This window comes from Diabrotica virgifera, chromosome 9 (genome assembly GCF_917563875.1).
Source record: "Diabrotica virgifera virgifera chromosome 9, PGI_DIABVI_V3a".
In the NCBI taxonomy this organism is placed as follows: Eukaryota; Metazoa; Arthropoda; class Insecta; order Coleoptera; family Chrysomelidae; genus Diabrotica; species Diabrotica virgifera.
Window position 1 is genome coordinate 17,927,344 of NC_065451.1, and position 16,746 is coordinate 17,944,089.

General features: G+C 32.1%; 1 protein-coding gene across 9 annotated transcripts in view; it reads left to right on the forward strand.

The window, feature by feature from the left end:
• Window positions 1–16,746, forward strand: part of LOC114328495 (glutamate-gated chloride channel) — a 713,764-nt gene that overhangs the window by 7,446 nt on the left and 689,572 nt on the right. For 4 of the 9 annotated variants that reach the window (XM_028277361.2, XM_028277359.2, XM_028277362.2 and 1 more), the window contains exon 1: window positions 4,759–5,112. The exons of 1 other annotated variant lie outside the window; for it this stretch is intronic. The gene's annotated coding sequence lies outside the window, so the exon portion shown is untranslated. Of the gene's footprint in view, window positions 1–4,756; window positions 5,113–16,746 lie in introns of those variants that run through there. 4 more of the 9 variants (XM_028277354.2, XM_028277360.2, XM_028277357.2 and 1 more) reach the window with 3 other exon arrangements.

Consider the following 16,746-nt stretch of genomic DNA (forward strand, 5'->3'; position numbering starts at 1 on the left):
AAATTCGCCCAATATAAATCCTTATCTCATTCAATATTTGGCGATGTTAAATATCTTACATCAAAAATTTGCTTTGGTATTATTATTTTTTTGTTATTATGTGGTGAATCGCTGACAGTTGAACTTGTGTATTCTGTCAAGTATACCTGTGTTGGGGTTTGTAGGGGAAAATGTTTGAATTATTTTCAAAGTATTATGAGCGTAAAATTTTTAATGCTGTTATTTAGGTATAAATAATAGTACATATTAGGTTAATAGGTATAAAAAAACTGTTTTAAGCTTGATTCTCCTACGGAGTTCATCTTTTCTTCGAATAAATCAGTTGACATAATATGAAGCGAGGCAAAAAACCTGACCTTCGATTAGCAATCGTCCTAGCAATATTATAAGCTTGTTTAGTAAACCACCCTTCGTAAAGCCGCTATGTACATGGATAATAATTTCAACAAAGAGCAGAGTGTGTAGTGTATACACGTTGCAGTAGTTTCGCGCTACACCTGAATACAGACCTTTGGTGCGTCGCCCTTTCCAACACGAGCCAGTGTCTGGCAACAGATCATATAGATTTATTGGATCACAATACGAAAAAATTCACGAATTATTATCAAGTGCGACAAAAATAGCTGTCATTATATTAGTAAAGGTCTGTCCGACGACCAGGAAAATTCGACTCGATTTTCGTTGTGTCAGAGTCGATGAGGAAAATTTTCTGGTGCGCGGTCGTCACTAGTTGTACGTCTGGTCGACGGTGGGATGCGTTTCGCTAGTTTTCCACAGAGTTTCCTTTGCATCAAAGGGTGTTACCGTACCTATGAAATGTACTTGAATGAACTCTTCCAGCCTTCTTCGTGCGTCTCTTCGTCTTCGGCATCGTGTTACGAACTGCTTTGTATATAACTTCCTCCAAACGGTCATTGTTTTGTTTATCGCTTATTCCAGCGGCTGGTATTCGATAGCTCCATGAAGATTGACAAGTTGTTTCATGTTCCACCGCTTCATCTAAAACTTTCGGTCCTACTAGTAGTAAAAATGTCTGTAGTTTACTCTCTTTCAACCCATTGACGAGGGTATCTAGAGCTATTTTTTTCCAAAATGTAATCTGCTACCGACGGCTAAGCCAACCGCACTATAACAGTAACATCTGCTTCAAATTCTTGAAGATTTTCACTTGCTCGTTGAATTCTTCTTCATAGTTGTGCTTTGTACACTTGTTATAGATGGGCATTTCCATACCGCTTTTCTAATCGAGTAAATACAATCTCAAAACAATTTTCTCGAGTCTTATGGATCATTCGAGTATATTCGCAACATCACCTCGTAAAGGAGCCGTTAAGAAAACGTCGTTTAATGATTGGCTGTCGCAATAGATTCCAATGTTCTAAGTTTAAGGTATATTTACCAAAAGGCTTCCCATCAAATATTGACAATTTGAATCCCATATGATCCGATGTTTCGTCTCTTGGTGACCATTCTTTCACCACAGGATCTAAAACTTTATAGAATATACCAGGAACCAGGTGTAAAATGCCAGCTAGAGAACGTTGGGAGACACATTGTGTAGTCATATTATGACACCGGTATAATTAATATAAAATATATTCTAATCCTCACTCAAAGTCAATCATCAAAGTATTATAAACCCTTGGATTAAATAACCTCGAGTAACATTGAAATGACATGCTTATTATTGCTTAAAGATGTATATAAACATAACCCTGAAGATAAAGAATAATACTACATTTAGTGATATTAACGTAAAAACAATGGCGACATCCGTTGGGCTAGGTTACGATACCACTGTTGATGTTTATACTTACAGTTCGGATACCAGAAAATAAAGTATAATGTAGTTAAAGTCGGGTCGCATTTATTATATATTTAATTAATAAAAAAGAAAGGCACCTTATACCAACCACCAACCTATTTCCGTTACAATTCATCAGAGAAGGAGAGTAAGACTTAGTACAAGATTCTTCGATTACATCGATAAAAATATCATAAATATAGGAATATATGCTTGGCACAGAAAGGCGATTGATAGAATGTCGATGATGATGATGATGATTGAGCAAGATATTTTCATTACAATACAATAATTGGCGAAGTTAGAGCTCCTACGTTTAGAATTTGTGTTGGTATTATTTCTCTAGTTGTTATTATGTACTGCATCGTTGATTTTTAACCTTGTATATTTTTTGAAGTGTAGAGTTTGCGGGGAAGACCTGTTGCTTATTTTCAAATTATTTTGAGCGTAAAATTGTCAATGCTGTTATTTCTTGCTTTTAGGTTAAGATTCTCACGAATTAGTATTTTTTATTTTTCTCTAGTGTTAGAGTAATTATTACAAAAACAGTATTAACTGATAGAATCTAATAAAACTATGTATTAGCCTGATTCTTTTACGGAGTTCACCTTTTCCTCAAATAAATCAGTTCACATAATATAAAGCGAAGAAAAAAACCTGACCTTCGATTAGTAATCGTCCTAGCAATATTATAAGCTTGTTTGGTAAACCACCCTTTGCAAAGCCGCTATGGACATGGATAATAATTTCAACAAAGAGCAGAGTCTTTAGTAGCAGTAGTTGCGCGCTACACCTGAATACAGACATTTGGTGCGTCGCCCTTTCCAACACGAGCCAGTGTCTGGCGACAGATCATATAGATTTCTTGGATCACAATATGAAAAAAATTTACGAATTATTATCAAGTGCGACAAAAATAGCTGTCATTATATTAGTAAAGGTCTGTCCGACGACCAGGAAAATTCGACTCGATTTTCGTTGTGTCAGAGTCGATGCTTCTACAGAAATTTCTTCCAAAATGTTTGGAACCACTGTATAAGCTAACTGCATTATTCGAGCAACATCTGCTTCAACTTCTTGCAGATTCTCAGTTGCTTCGTGGTATTTTATGCACTGAAAGACAATCATCAAAATATTATAAACTTTTGGATTCAATAACCTCGAGTAAAATTGAAATGTCATGCTTATTATTGTTTAATGGTGTATATAAACATAACCCTGCTGATAAAGAATAATTGTTAGAGGAAAGTCGCCAATTATGGAATACCATTTTGTTTTAAGGATATAAAATAATACCTTTATAGAAATGAAAACCATTTAATGTTATGACACATCAGTCATACATTTTTATGAAGTAATTAAAAGCCTTTAATTAAATATCTTAATTAACAAAAAAAATCTAACAAAAAAAAAACAAAATCCCAAATGAGGAGCCAAATATGGAATAGGTACCCATATATGGAATATAGGCATAAACCAAAATATCAATAACAAAAATAGATATAAACATCTGAGATCAAATAAGAAAATTGTGAAAAATGAAAGAAGTAGCTTAATTCACTTGCAGACATCACAGATCCATGTATGAAACTCTGGACCAGCACAATCATAATGAGCCCACTTAAACTTAATCCACTATTCCATAATTAGGCACCAAAACGACTGTCCATATTTGGATTTGTACATTAGTTCAAACTAGTATCAACATTTTTTTAAGTCGGAATGTTTTAATTACAGAAGGTCATAAAATATCAAAATAAAGGTACAATTGATATACGCAATAACATAACAAGTCTGTATTCATGCATAATAACCAATAATACTCGTTGAATATATTTACCTTTGAAGTTTTCTGCAAGACGATAAAACATAACGCGCCTGTCAGACACGTATGGTTCGCGCATCTGACACAGAGGTGTGAATACGATAATAAAGAGGGCGACTGAAATAGAGGATGGTCTTGTAGTGCGGTTCCAACTTATATTTTCGGAGAAATCAAGGGATTCCATATTAGGGTACTATTCCATATTTGGCTACTTTCCTCTATAGTTCATATTTATTAACGTAAAGACGACGGCGACATTGCGTTGGGCTAGGTTACGATACTATTGTTGATGTTTATACTCAGAGTTCGAATAGCAGCAAATAAAGTATAATGTAGTTTAAATTGGAGTCGTATTTATTATATATTTAATTAATAAGGACCAAAGGTAACGTATCTTAACCACCGACTTATTTTCGTTACAACTCATCAGAGAAAAAGAGAGAGATTCAGAACAAGGTTCTTCGATTACATCGATAAAAACATCAGAAATATAGGAATACATGCTTGGCGCAGAAAGTCCACTCATAGATGTCGATAATGATGATGATTAAGCAAGATTACATTATTATCATACCATCATTACAATACAATAATTGGCGAAGTTATAGCTCCTACGTTAAAATTTGCCTTGGTAAATATTAATTCTCTATTTGTTATTATGCACTTCATTGGTGACTTTTAACATTGTGTAGTACATGCCAAGTGTAGATTTTGTGGGTAAGACGCATTGCTTATTTTCAAAGTATTTTGAGTGTAAAATTTTCAATGCTCTTATTTGCTACTTTTAAGTTAAATTTTTCACAAATTAATATTTTTTATTTTTCTCTAGTGTTAGAGTAATAATTACAAAACAGCATTAACTGGTAGAATCTAATAAAACTATGTATTAGCCTGATTCTTTTACGGAGTTCTCCTTTTCCTCGAATAAATCAGTTGGCATAATATGAAGCGTCGCAAAAAACCTGACCTTCGATTAGCAATATTATAAGCTTGTTTGGTAAACCACCCTTCGCAAAGCCGCTATGGACATGGATAATAATTTCAACAAAGAGCAGAGTCTGTAGTGAGTATACACGTTGCAGTAGTTGCGCGCTACACCTGAATACAGACATTTGGTGCGTCGCCCTTTCCAACACGCGCCAGTGTCTGGCGACAGATCATATAGATTTCTTGGATCACAATACAAAAAAAATTCACGAATTATTATCAAGTGCGACAAAAATAGCTGTCATTATATTAGTAAAGGTCTGTCCGACGACCAGGAAAATTCGACTCGATTTTCGTTGTGTCAGAGTCGATGAGGAAAATTTTCTGGTGCGCGGTCGTCACTAGTTGTACGTCTGGTCGACGGTGGCACGCTTTTCGCTAGTTTTCCACAGTGTTTCCGTTAAACAAGTGCAGCAAAGGGTGTTACCGTGCCGATGCGAGGATTTTTCTTTATGGATCTAATGCGGTATTACCTGAGGTGACGCAAATGTTTAAGGTAATTATGATGATCTTCATCAATAATTGACATAAAAGAATTTTAGCGACTGGACATTGAATAATTATGTTACCGGAAGTGTTCGCAAAGTTTTATTAGTAAATTCACGACACTTGTTTCGATGACAACGCGATTTTCCGCGTTGTCATCGTAATAAAGTAAAGTTTATTAATTAATTGATTCACCAAGATGAATTATGTGCGCCTTTAATGCATTCATTAAAACACACTACTACAATGTTAGCTAATAGATAAACATATTAATATATTCATAATATTTGACAATTTACAAAAAATTAAGGTTACATAAAATAATATAAAACAAACAGTGTTTCTTGTCACATAAAATTAAATAAAATCATTTTTTGCCTTAGTATTTAAATTAAATTATTAATTACAAAGCTCAATAGACCTTGAAAGCCTAGGACTAAAATGCAATTAATACAGTGCTTATGGATTACAGAATTTGTATCAAGTGGGATGACCAATTATGCTCATTGCCTAAAATATTTACTAGCTATCCTTATTTGTTGCAATTTCTTGCCAATTATCAACCAACACCTTCTTTCTGAGGACTTCCTGTACGCTACCAAACCATGCTTGTCTGGGTCGTCCTTTCCTTCTTTTCTTAATTTCTTTCTTTCTTAATCCATCATCCACCATCTCACTTTCGGTGTCTTTACGAAGCGACTGATGCTTGGTTTGTTATACATCCACTAGCTCATCTATTTGTTTTTCGCACCCAACCTTCCTCCTTGTTTTTTCCTCTGTATATGGCTCTGATCATTTTCCTGACCCAAACTTTTCTCTGGTAACAAAATATGATTTTCTATTGAGCGCAGCATTTTTTGAGTTTTTATTAGTTTACAGTAAGAACCTTAATCTTTATATTATTTGCATTTATAGATCACCTGACTCTTCCATGGAACTATTTTTTCAGAACCTGCTCGATTTGTTAGATGACCTGCCCCATAAAAGCAGAAAAATTTTATGCGGGGACTTAAACATTAATTATGCTGCTGCTTGTGCTACACAAATATCCCTGGTCAACAAATTTGAATCGTATGATCTAACAATGCACATTGATCCTCTTACAAGGATTACAAAAACTTCATCTACCATAATTGATTATATTGTCTCAAATTTCTCACCCCGTGACTATGCGGGACTATCTGATCATGAAGCGGTTTATACGAAGTTTAACACCTTTAGCAAGCCCTCTTCGAAAACTCGACGTTTAGGCAGGATTTTTTTTCGCTCGGAACTTTCGTAAATTCCAAAATTTATAAAAAATAAATAAACATTTTCAATTTCGTTGCAACACGAAATTACAGCCGCATCATTATTCCCGTTCTCTACCGGTTTCGAAACTTATTAGTCTCTCATCAGGAGGCACATATGCTCCTCTCTCTGATCCAACCAAAACAAACCCCGGCGTGCAGTCACGGATTGCAACGAACGAAATGGCAGGTATGCCTTAGCGGTAACTGCTAGCGAAAAACTAATTTTTTTTTCCAAAATTTATGCTTAACACCTGAGTGGCCCATTCCTTCTATGAACTTCGATAATAATTTCAGTAACTTTATTAATAAGCTTGCCTGTATCTTTAATAAAGTATTTCCTTTAATCACAATTATTAAGCCAAAAAATCACAAACCCTGGACTATCAAAGGTGTCCGCATATCAGCCAAAAATATGCGTTCACTACTGTACATCAAGAAATTTACTACCAACGTCTCTGTTACTGAATATGTCAACAAGTACAGGGCAATCTATTTAAAACTTATAAAATCAGCTAAAAAATTGTACTATTAAAATCATCTGGGAAGCTCTAAAAGTGTTGAAAAGAAACTTGGTCCATAATAAACGATCTTCGAAATAAAACTCACACAGCTCAAACATTTTTCCTTCCAGACCCAGAAAATCTAAATAAATACTTTGTTAATGTGAGTAAAAATAACACATCAAATATTGTGTCACAACAAGATCCCATTTACTATCTCCCTAATTCAAGAGAGGTCTCGAATTCATTCTTTATAAGGCCGGTTAATAAATCTGAACTGATCCAAACAATCAATAGTATCAAAAGCAAATCTTCCTGTAGTACCGATGGACTACCCATAAAAATTTTCTCAAATCTCCCAGAGTGTGTGTTGCGAGTCCTCATCTCTCTAATTAATGACTCTTTTGAGAAAGGTAAATTTTCAGAGTGCCTAAAGACGGCCATCATTATTCCTCTTCATAAGGGTGGTGAAAAATCAAATGCTTGCAATTATAGACCTATTGCATTACTACCGGTACTCTCCAAAATTATTGAGAGACTCATAAAAGCCCGACTTATGTCTTTTCTCGTTGATAACAATATTTCATCACAAAATCAGTTCGGCTTTTTAAATAATAAATGTACCACAGATGCCATGTTTTCTGTACTACATGAAGTTTATTAAGCATTAAACAATAATCTGCACACTGCCACTGTTTTTTGTGGTTATGCCAAAGCTTTTGATTGTGTAAATCACGACATTTTGATAAAAAAGTAGATTTCTATGGAATTCGAGGTATTTCTTCGAACTGGTTTCAATCTTACTTGGATAATAGGAAACAACTGGTTAGAGCAAATGATACAGACTCTACTCTCAAAAATGTTGTATGTGGGGTACCACAAGGTTCAGTATTGGGTCCTCTACTTTTCCATATTTTTTATTAATGACATCACTAGCTTAAAAATCGAGGGAAAAGTTTTTCTTTTTGCTGATGATACCAGTATCGCTTGGAGCAACTCAAATATCGCAACTCTCCATGCTACTATAACTTCTGATCTACTCACAATAAAATCCTGGTCCGATTCTAATGTACTCTCCTTTATCGTAGATAAAACAGTAGAATTATCATATAAAGGAGCTCTTCAACCCTTACCTCTTCATAGCAACCATATCAGTATTGTTGATACTGTAAAGTTTCTTGGCATTTTTTTAGATAGCAACCTTAAATTGTCCCTTCATATTGATGTGTTAAGCAAGAAAATATCCTCAGCTTGCTTTGCAATATGATCTGTTTCGAAGGAAATGAATTAAGCCTCTTCCAAAATAACATATTTTTCTTTGTTCGAGTCCCATCTTCGATATGGTCTCCCTTTTTGGGATTCTTGTACGGCTGCCCAATCCGATGTTATCTATTTGGCCTCAGAAGAACAACACATTGCAGAAGCTACTTCAAAGATCACAGGATTCTAACACTACCTTCTTTATATATTTTAGAAACTTTTTGCTTAATTCATAAACATCTTGTCTTTCCAGCAAGACCTAGACATGACTATTCCACCAGAAATTCTACCTTTGACATCTATTTACCGATCCCGTCCAGTGAGTTAGTAAAGGAATCTATGTTATATTCTGCAAAAAAACTTTACAACCATCTCCCTCTACAGCTTAAATCTGCAACAACTTTCCCCGTAAGTTCCGTAATATGACTAAATCCTATTTTTCTGAAAGACCATATTATTCAATAGCAGAGTTTCTTAACCAATAACTAAGAAAGTACAGTATATAATCTTAATCTATATTTGAGTGAATATGCAGCAGTTTAACTTAACTTATTAAATTTCTTAAGGTAAATTATGCAATTTGCAATTTTTTTAAATTTTGCAATAGATTGTTACTGTTTTTTGTTTCACTTCATTATATTCTATTTATTTTGACGATTTATATCATTTTAGTATATTGTATTTGTTATTGTTCTTATTTATGATTCTTGTAAGCTTTGTCTATAAAATTGTTAAATTTTTCATGACAATAAAGCATATTTCTATTCAATTCTATTCTATCTTTCCAATTTCTCTGTATTTGTACATTTCATTCTCCATACTTCGCTACCATACGTAACTGGGGCCCTTACTACCGTTTTACATATCCTTAACTTTAATTTTCTGGATATATATTTGGATTAGATCAGTGGTATTAGGCTTACCTTTTGTATTTCCCTTTGCCAATCTAGCATTCAGATCCCATTCTTTCTGACCTTACTTTTTTATAATCCCCAGATACGTAAAATGGACCACTCTGCCGAAATTATATAAATACCCTTGTTTTATTAGATGTGAAAATATACTATCGCTCTTCTTTTTGCTTCATATTTCCGAGTATCATGTACTTACCTTGTACTTATGTTGACTTTTCTGGTTTATTTCTAGGTCAAAATATTTAGCCTCATTTTCTCATCTTTTATAATATTTTTTAATTATTTTCTTGTTTTCATTAGAACAATTAGATCATCAGCGAAAGTTAGCCATTGATGTTCAATGTTTTAAATACCAAAAGCACAGTGTATAACGAGTCTTCTTGTCTAAGACTTCTGCTTACTTAAATTTCATCTGATGAGAAACTTTTAAAACACAATTTATGATAATAATATAACCATAACCACAGGGCCCCCGCAAGGCTGATTTGCGCCCGCGTGCGGGACATATTTTGGCGCCCTTTAAATCTACTGTATAAAACTAATAAATATTTTTGAAAAATTTAAACGCAGAATGAAAGACTACATTATTACTGAGGCCGAAAGTAACTGAAAACTTCTATGTTTATTTTAATAAGTTACAGGGGTGAAAATAAAAGAGACAATTTAATGTGATTTTTAACCTGGGAGCAGTAACGCTGTTAAAAAAATTTAACATTTTTTCCTTTTTCGTGATAACTCGATGAAAAATTTTGCAACATAACTTTCCACTCGTAAGTGCTTCGAGGAAGGGTGTATTAATGCGTGGGTTTTTCTTTCTTTTTTTTTCAACTTCTTTTTTTGGAATTTATGGCTTTGGTGAGAATTAATTAGCTTTAATAATTGTTAGAAGTAATATTTCTAACATATCAAGTAAATAAAAATACTATAAATTAAAAGTTTGTTGTAAATTCGTATTTAAATTCGTTTTGTTAGATAAAATCTAACGTGCGACCGATTACGCGACAGAAAAGGGCGCGACTGTTCCCGGGTTAATTGCAAATATTTAATTTAAAAGAAACTTTTTATTTATTCTAAGTGACTCTCGGCCCTCGGCAATAACGTTATATTTTATTCTTCGTTTAAATTTTTAAAAAATACTTAGTAGTTTTCTCAGGATTCGAAAAAAATGAATACATTTAAAACACATTACAAAACAGGCGACATTTTGCGCCTTTCCCTTTAATTTTTTTGCTACATTTATAAAGCACCTTGTATATTAAATTAAAAATATACATTTAAGTAAATAAACAATAATATTTGGTCATTTCAAAGTTTTCAAACAAATTTTATATAGGTTGTCTGCATAACTAGGAACCATATGGGAAACTGTTTTATTATTATTTTACGAGAAAAAGTTATTCTTCTTAAAACGATCTGCATTGTCTAGAACCCAGAATACAACCATCAAATATCAAATTTTAGGAATAGGAGGTATGTAAAAAATATGAGTTTCGGTCAAGAGCAAAGTACGTTTCACAATATTGAAAAATTATTATGAAAAGTTGTTCAGCATTAAAAACTGTTTCTATAATATGCAATTACATCCTTCTAATTAAAATATTGTGATCTATAAAGTCACTTTACTCTTGATCGAAATTCATATTTTTTACACATATCTCATATTTATAAAATTGATAAAATTTGATAGGATTTGATGGTTGGATTTTAGATTTTAGACCATGCAAAGCTTTTTATAAAGAACTTTTTATCATACAATAATTGTACTTTTCAACAGCGCCCTTTTTGTTTATTAGAAATAATGTGATAAGTCTTATATTATTAATAATTAGCCCTTTTCATTTATTACAAATAATGTGATAACTCTAATTAATCATTAATAATAAAGGAGTTATCACATTGTTTATAATAATAAATGAAAAGGGCGTTGGGTGTCTGTAATTTGAGAAAAAGAAATTTTCAATTAAAATGATGTAATGCCATATAAAAAATAGTTTTTAATTAAGTCCAAACAACTTTTCAGTAGTAATAACCCAAGAACATTGATAATTGTTCGAAAAAATTTTATAACAGATTTCGAAAGCTTGTTGCTTGGAAACAGACCGACGCCGTAGGCGGAGGTCTGTTGCCTGTAAGCAACAAGCTTGAGAAAGTTGTTAAAAAATTTTTGAGCATTTATCAATGTTCGAGGGTTATTCGGATAGAAAATTTTTTGCTGGTTATAAAAAAAAATACAGAGCAGAAACAATTTATTTAAATGTGCAATTAACAAGTATTCTTTGGTATATTTGATTCGATAATTTCATTAATATTCTCATCAGTATTACAACCAAATCGTGACATTTTGAAATATTGAATATTTGAAATGTCAAAATCGAAATGAAACGAAATGTAGGTATCCATAGCTACATGATTGAGTGAAAACAGCCCATGGGATCTGTTTTCAGTATAATGTTGGTTTTATTGGTTGTATTCAATCAGATGACCACAAATTAATTGATTTCATTGGATTTCTAATTGAGCAAAAAATTTTCATAATAATAATTTTCGATATTGTGAAATATAAGGTACTCTTGATCGAAATTCATATTTTTGATACGCGTATAAGATTGATACAATTTTTTATTTGGTTGTATTTTAGTTTTTAGACTATGCAAACCATTTTATAAAGAATAAATTTTTTCCGTAAAATTAATAATAAAAAAGTTTCCCATATGGTTCCAAGTTACGCAGGCACAATGTCTTAATTTTCTTTTTTTTTTCAAAATAAATTGTAAATTGTGGATTTTATTAGAGAAAACCCGATTACATATATATTATTTAAAATAAATTATTCTAAGTAATGATTATGATACTTACCATTTTCACAATTATTAATTTAATTTCCACACCACTTACAATAACAACAAATAAAAAAAATGTCCAATATTTTTTACACGAAAACAAAAGTTAAATATCAGGCCAAAAATAACCCAAGGGATACTGCAATACTTGTCGTAATTATTAACTTCAATATAAAATAAAATTTTAAACCTTTCACTGCAGGAAACCACTCTTCACCAGTAAGAGTAAATAATGTTTGTGCCTAATAGACGAGAAGGGAAAAGGTATTATCAAATACATAGGTTATCATAATTCATAGAGTATATGTATTTGTTTACTTCAAGTAAAAGATTCACTTTATAAGGAGTAAAACTGCTTGATCCAGCAAGTTGTGTTTTTGTAGGAGTAAACTGCTAAGTTGCATTTTATGGGTGTTCATGATTTATGTTTCTACTCGTCAAGGAGTGTGATTTGATGTTTATTTGACTATTTTGAGTGTCCCTTTAGTTTACAATATAAAATTAATTGGATGGTATGCCAAGCGTAATTTAATCTACTTCAAAGAAAAAAGTTAAGGAGGAACAACAAAATATATTTTTGACGGAGTAAGTTCAACATTTCAGGACAAGAATAATTATTTTTTCAGTAACAATACAATATTTGATTTTTGAGATTTCTCTAGCTGTTCATGAAATAATTAAAATCGTATATAAAAATGATTATCTCATTTAAAATAAATATTTACCAAACCTTCGGTTTGGCGCCCCTTTGGGATTACGCCCGCGTGCGCCGCACGCGTTGCACGCCCGGTTACGGGGGCCCTGCATAACCATAATAATAAAAATGACAACAATGGCAACACATTCTTTAACCACACCCGCCATATTGGATAATTTTTGACATGTCATTGGAATACCAACCAGAGCAGACGTATAACGTACATTTACATTCACTCCCAATTGCGCCTAAAGAATTATAACTTCAAAAAAAGCTCTTCTCTAAATTGGCCTGATGTTAATCTATCTATTTAAATTTAAAAGTCCTAAGTATTTAAACACCTAGCTGCAAATTCTACTAACTCCACTTCTGGGTAAGCAGAGCAGTAATTTTTAATGAGAGACTTGAAATCAGTTTTTATGTCATTTTGAATATGTTCACCCGACACCAATAAATAGTTGCGAACATATATATTGAAAACAGTTTTTAAACATCAAAAGGAGTGATTTATATCAAAAATTAAAAACAACGGTTTTTGACTTTCTTATATTACGTCATATACTTTTTCTATCCAACTCTTTATATTATTAATAGTGTATACCTCTACCGCAGTATACTAACCACCAGCTATAATTAATATTGTCGCAAATGGTCAAGGTAACAAGGTAACCATTTACTGGCTTATATAGGTCAAGAAAACCGATTTATCTGTCTTTAAAAAAACTGAGCTAAATATGCATGTCGTTATAGACCAGGTTGGATCTGTTTTGAGGTAGATGTGAGAGGTGGCATTCGGATTTTAGCAGATAAAGTTAGGTGACAACTTCAATATATACAGGGTGGGGCAGATAAAAGTCCAATTAGAAATATCTCGAGAACTAAAGAAAACAGAATCATTAAAATTGGAATGAAGGGGTTTTGAAGAGTGATCTCTTTAATGAAAATATTTTCATCGATTTGCTACTTCCGGTTATACCGGAAGTGGCTTATAACTTCGTTTTTTTAAATGGAACATCCTGTATATTTTTACATTTTTGGATTCTGCTGGATGTCTTCTTTCTTAAAATATAAGGTTTTGTAATATTATACAGGGTAGTTTAAAAAATAATTACGTTTTTTTTCTTAATTTCCTAGCAATATTCACACCCTGTAGAATTGTAGTAGTTTGACATCAAAAACTCTATTTATGTTCAAATGATTTTTAATATAGTCTACTATTGTTAAAAATTGTTAGTATAGCTAAATGTTGAATTGTACTGTACAGGGTTGGTCGAAACTCGGAAAGAGTATTTTCTGAGTTTTCTTAAATGGAACACCCTATATTTTATTATTGTAATGAAATGATATTTTATGCCACTTTTTTATTTTTTAAGCATCCCCTATGCCTAACTGCTTTAATTTGTGAGTTTTTGGTCATTCAAACCAAACATTAATTTCAACAAAAAATACGTGAAATTTTAATAGGCTGGCCGTGAAAATATTCAATAACAAATAATTTTTCGAAAATAAATACATATTAATCTAGACTGATCTTTAAAATTGCCAATAATGGTTGAGCTATCAAAATAACTACGTAGTTAACATTTTTGGCGCGATTAACAATTAAGCACAAATTAAAGCATTTAGGTATAGAAATGCTTAAGAAATAAAAAAGTACCATAAAATGTCTTTTTATTGCAATACTAAAATACAGGCTGTTCTATTTAAGAAAATTCAGAAAATCCTCATTCCGAGTTTCGACCAACCCTGTATACTAAAATTTAACATTTAGCTATACTAATAATTTTTAATAATAGTAGACTATATTAAAAATCATTTTAACATAAATAGAGTTTTTGATATCCAACTACTACAATTCTACAGGGTGTGAAAATTGCTACGAAATTAATAAAAAAAAATTAATTAGCTTTTAAACTACCCTGTATAAAATTACAAAACCGCTTATTTTAAAAAGAAGACATCGAGTAGAATCTAAAAATGTAAAAATATACAGGGTGTCCCATTTTAAAAAACGAAGTTTTAAGCAACTTCCGGTATAACCGGAAGTGGCAAATTGATCAAAATATTTTCATTAAATAGATCACCCTTCAAAACCCCTTCATTCCAATTTTCATGATTCTGTTGCCTTTAGTTCTCTAAATATTTCTAATAGGCCAGTTATCTGCCTCACCCTATATAATTGACGTATTCTCCTTCTCAAATATGCCCGGAACATTAATAAAAAAAGTTAAATATTTAAAAATTTCGAAAAATATCGATTTTTTTCTATTTTCATTGCTTATAACTTTAAAACGATTTATTTTGGAACAAATTCGTAGGAAAAGAAAATAAAGATAATTGAATTTTGTATAATATACGACTGGTTTAAAATGTCTTAAATCAGGGGTTCTCAATCTATGGTACATGTACCACTGGTGGTACATTTCATTAGGTGCGGTGGTACACAAAACGCGAAACCACAGCCAAAATCCAGCATATTTGTAGTTAATTAAATTACCTACCTCCATAGATACTTCAGTTAGGTGGTACCAAAAATAATTATAAGCATTTTGGTGGTACATGGCTCAAAAACATTGAAAACCACTGTCTTAAATTATTACCCTTTCTGCAAAATAGCAACCACCACCAAATTTCATTAAAGTCGACCTAATATATTTTGCATAATAATTTTGCAATCTATATTTTTTTAAAAAAGTTCAAATTTTTTAAAAACTTTTTGAACAAAAAGTAGACTATTTAGAAGTTTGCTAATTTTTTTACATATAAAGGGGTTCTCTACCTATCTAATACACTTTACAGAATTAAAATCGAATTTTTTGAGCGACCTCAGCACTGTTTTAAAGTTATAAGCAATGTTTTGGCTTATACACAAATACAGTGAGGACATTTTAGTTGGAATAAATTCATTTTCTTGACAATGGGCGACTCTGGAGATAAATCCCGAAACAGATCGATTTTTATTTTTAAATTATAATTTTTTGGCATAAATAATATACTAGTGACGTCATCCATCTGGGTGGGATGACGTAATCTAAATATTGGAATTAATTTAATTCAATTTTTTTTTTAATTCAAACCCTGTATAAATAATTATGTTAATGTTTATATTAGTGAATACAAAATTGAATAGCCTTTCGATTGAGCTATCACACGGCACCTATTCTCCTTTAAAAAAATCATCGATTACGTCATCACGCCCAGATGGATGACGTCACTAGTATGATATATATACCAAAAAAATATTTATCTCAAGAGACGCCTATTCTCGAGAAAATGAATTTATGCCAACTCAAACGTCCTCACTGTATTTGTTTATAAGCCAAAAAATTGTTTATAATTTTAAAACAGTGCTGAGGCCGCTTTAATAATCCGAATTTAATTCTGTAAAGTGTATTAGATAGGTAAAGAACCTCTTTTTATGTAAAAAAATTAGCAAACTTCTAAATGGTCTACTTTTTCTTCAGAAAGATTTTAAAGAATTTGAACTTTAAAAAAAATTTAGATTGCAAAATTATTCTGCAAAATCTATCAGTAGTATGGTATAGTTAGACCCAAACCCAGACATCCAAAGTGAAAGTTATCCTCCAACACCAAATTGTTCTATATGGTCCACATAATGTTCAGAAAAAAGTCACACCATTTTGAGCGTCGGGTTTGGGGGGGAGAGGGGGGAGAAATCTGCAAATTCGTAGTTTTTTACGTTTTTCGTCAATATTTCTAAAACTAAGCGGTTTAGCATGAACAACCTTCTACACAAAATTGTTCTACATTAAATTTTAAATAAAAAAAGCCCTATGCATAACCCTTCTAAAATGAACGGTTCCAAAGTTACGGAGGTAGTATCTTAAAAAACTACTAATTTACCGGCTTCTCTCCCTTCTCCCTCCCAAACCGGACGCTCAAAATGGTGTAACTTTTTACTGAACAATTTGTGGACCATATAGAACATTTTGGTGTGGGAGGAAAACTTTTACTTTGGATGTTTGGGTTAGGCCTTTTTTTGGACCAGTTATACAATACTACCTCCGTAACTTTGGAACCATTCATTTTAGAAAGGTTATGCATAGGGCCTTTTTATTTCAAATTTAATGTAGAACAAATTTGTATAGAGGGTGGTTCATGCTAAACCGCATAGTTTTAG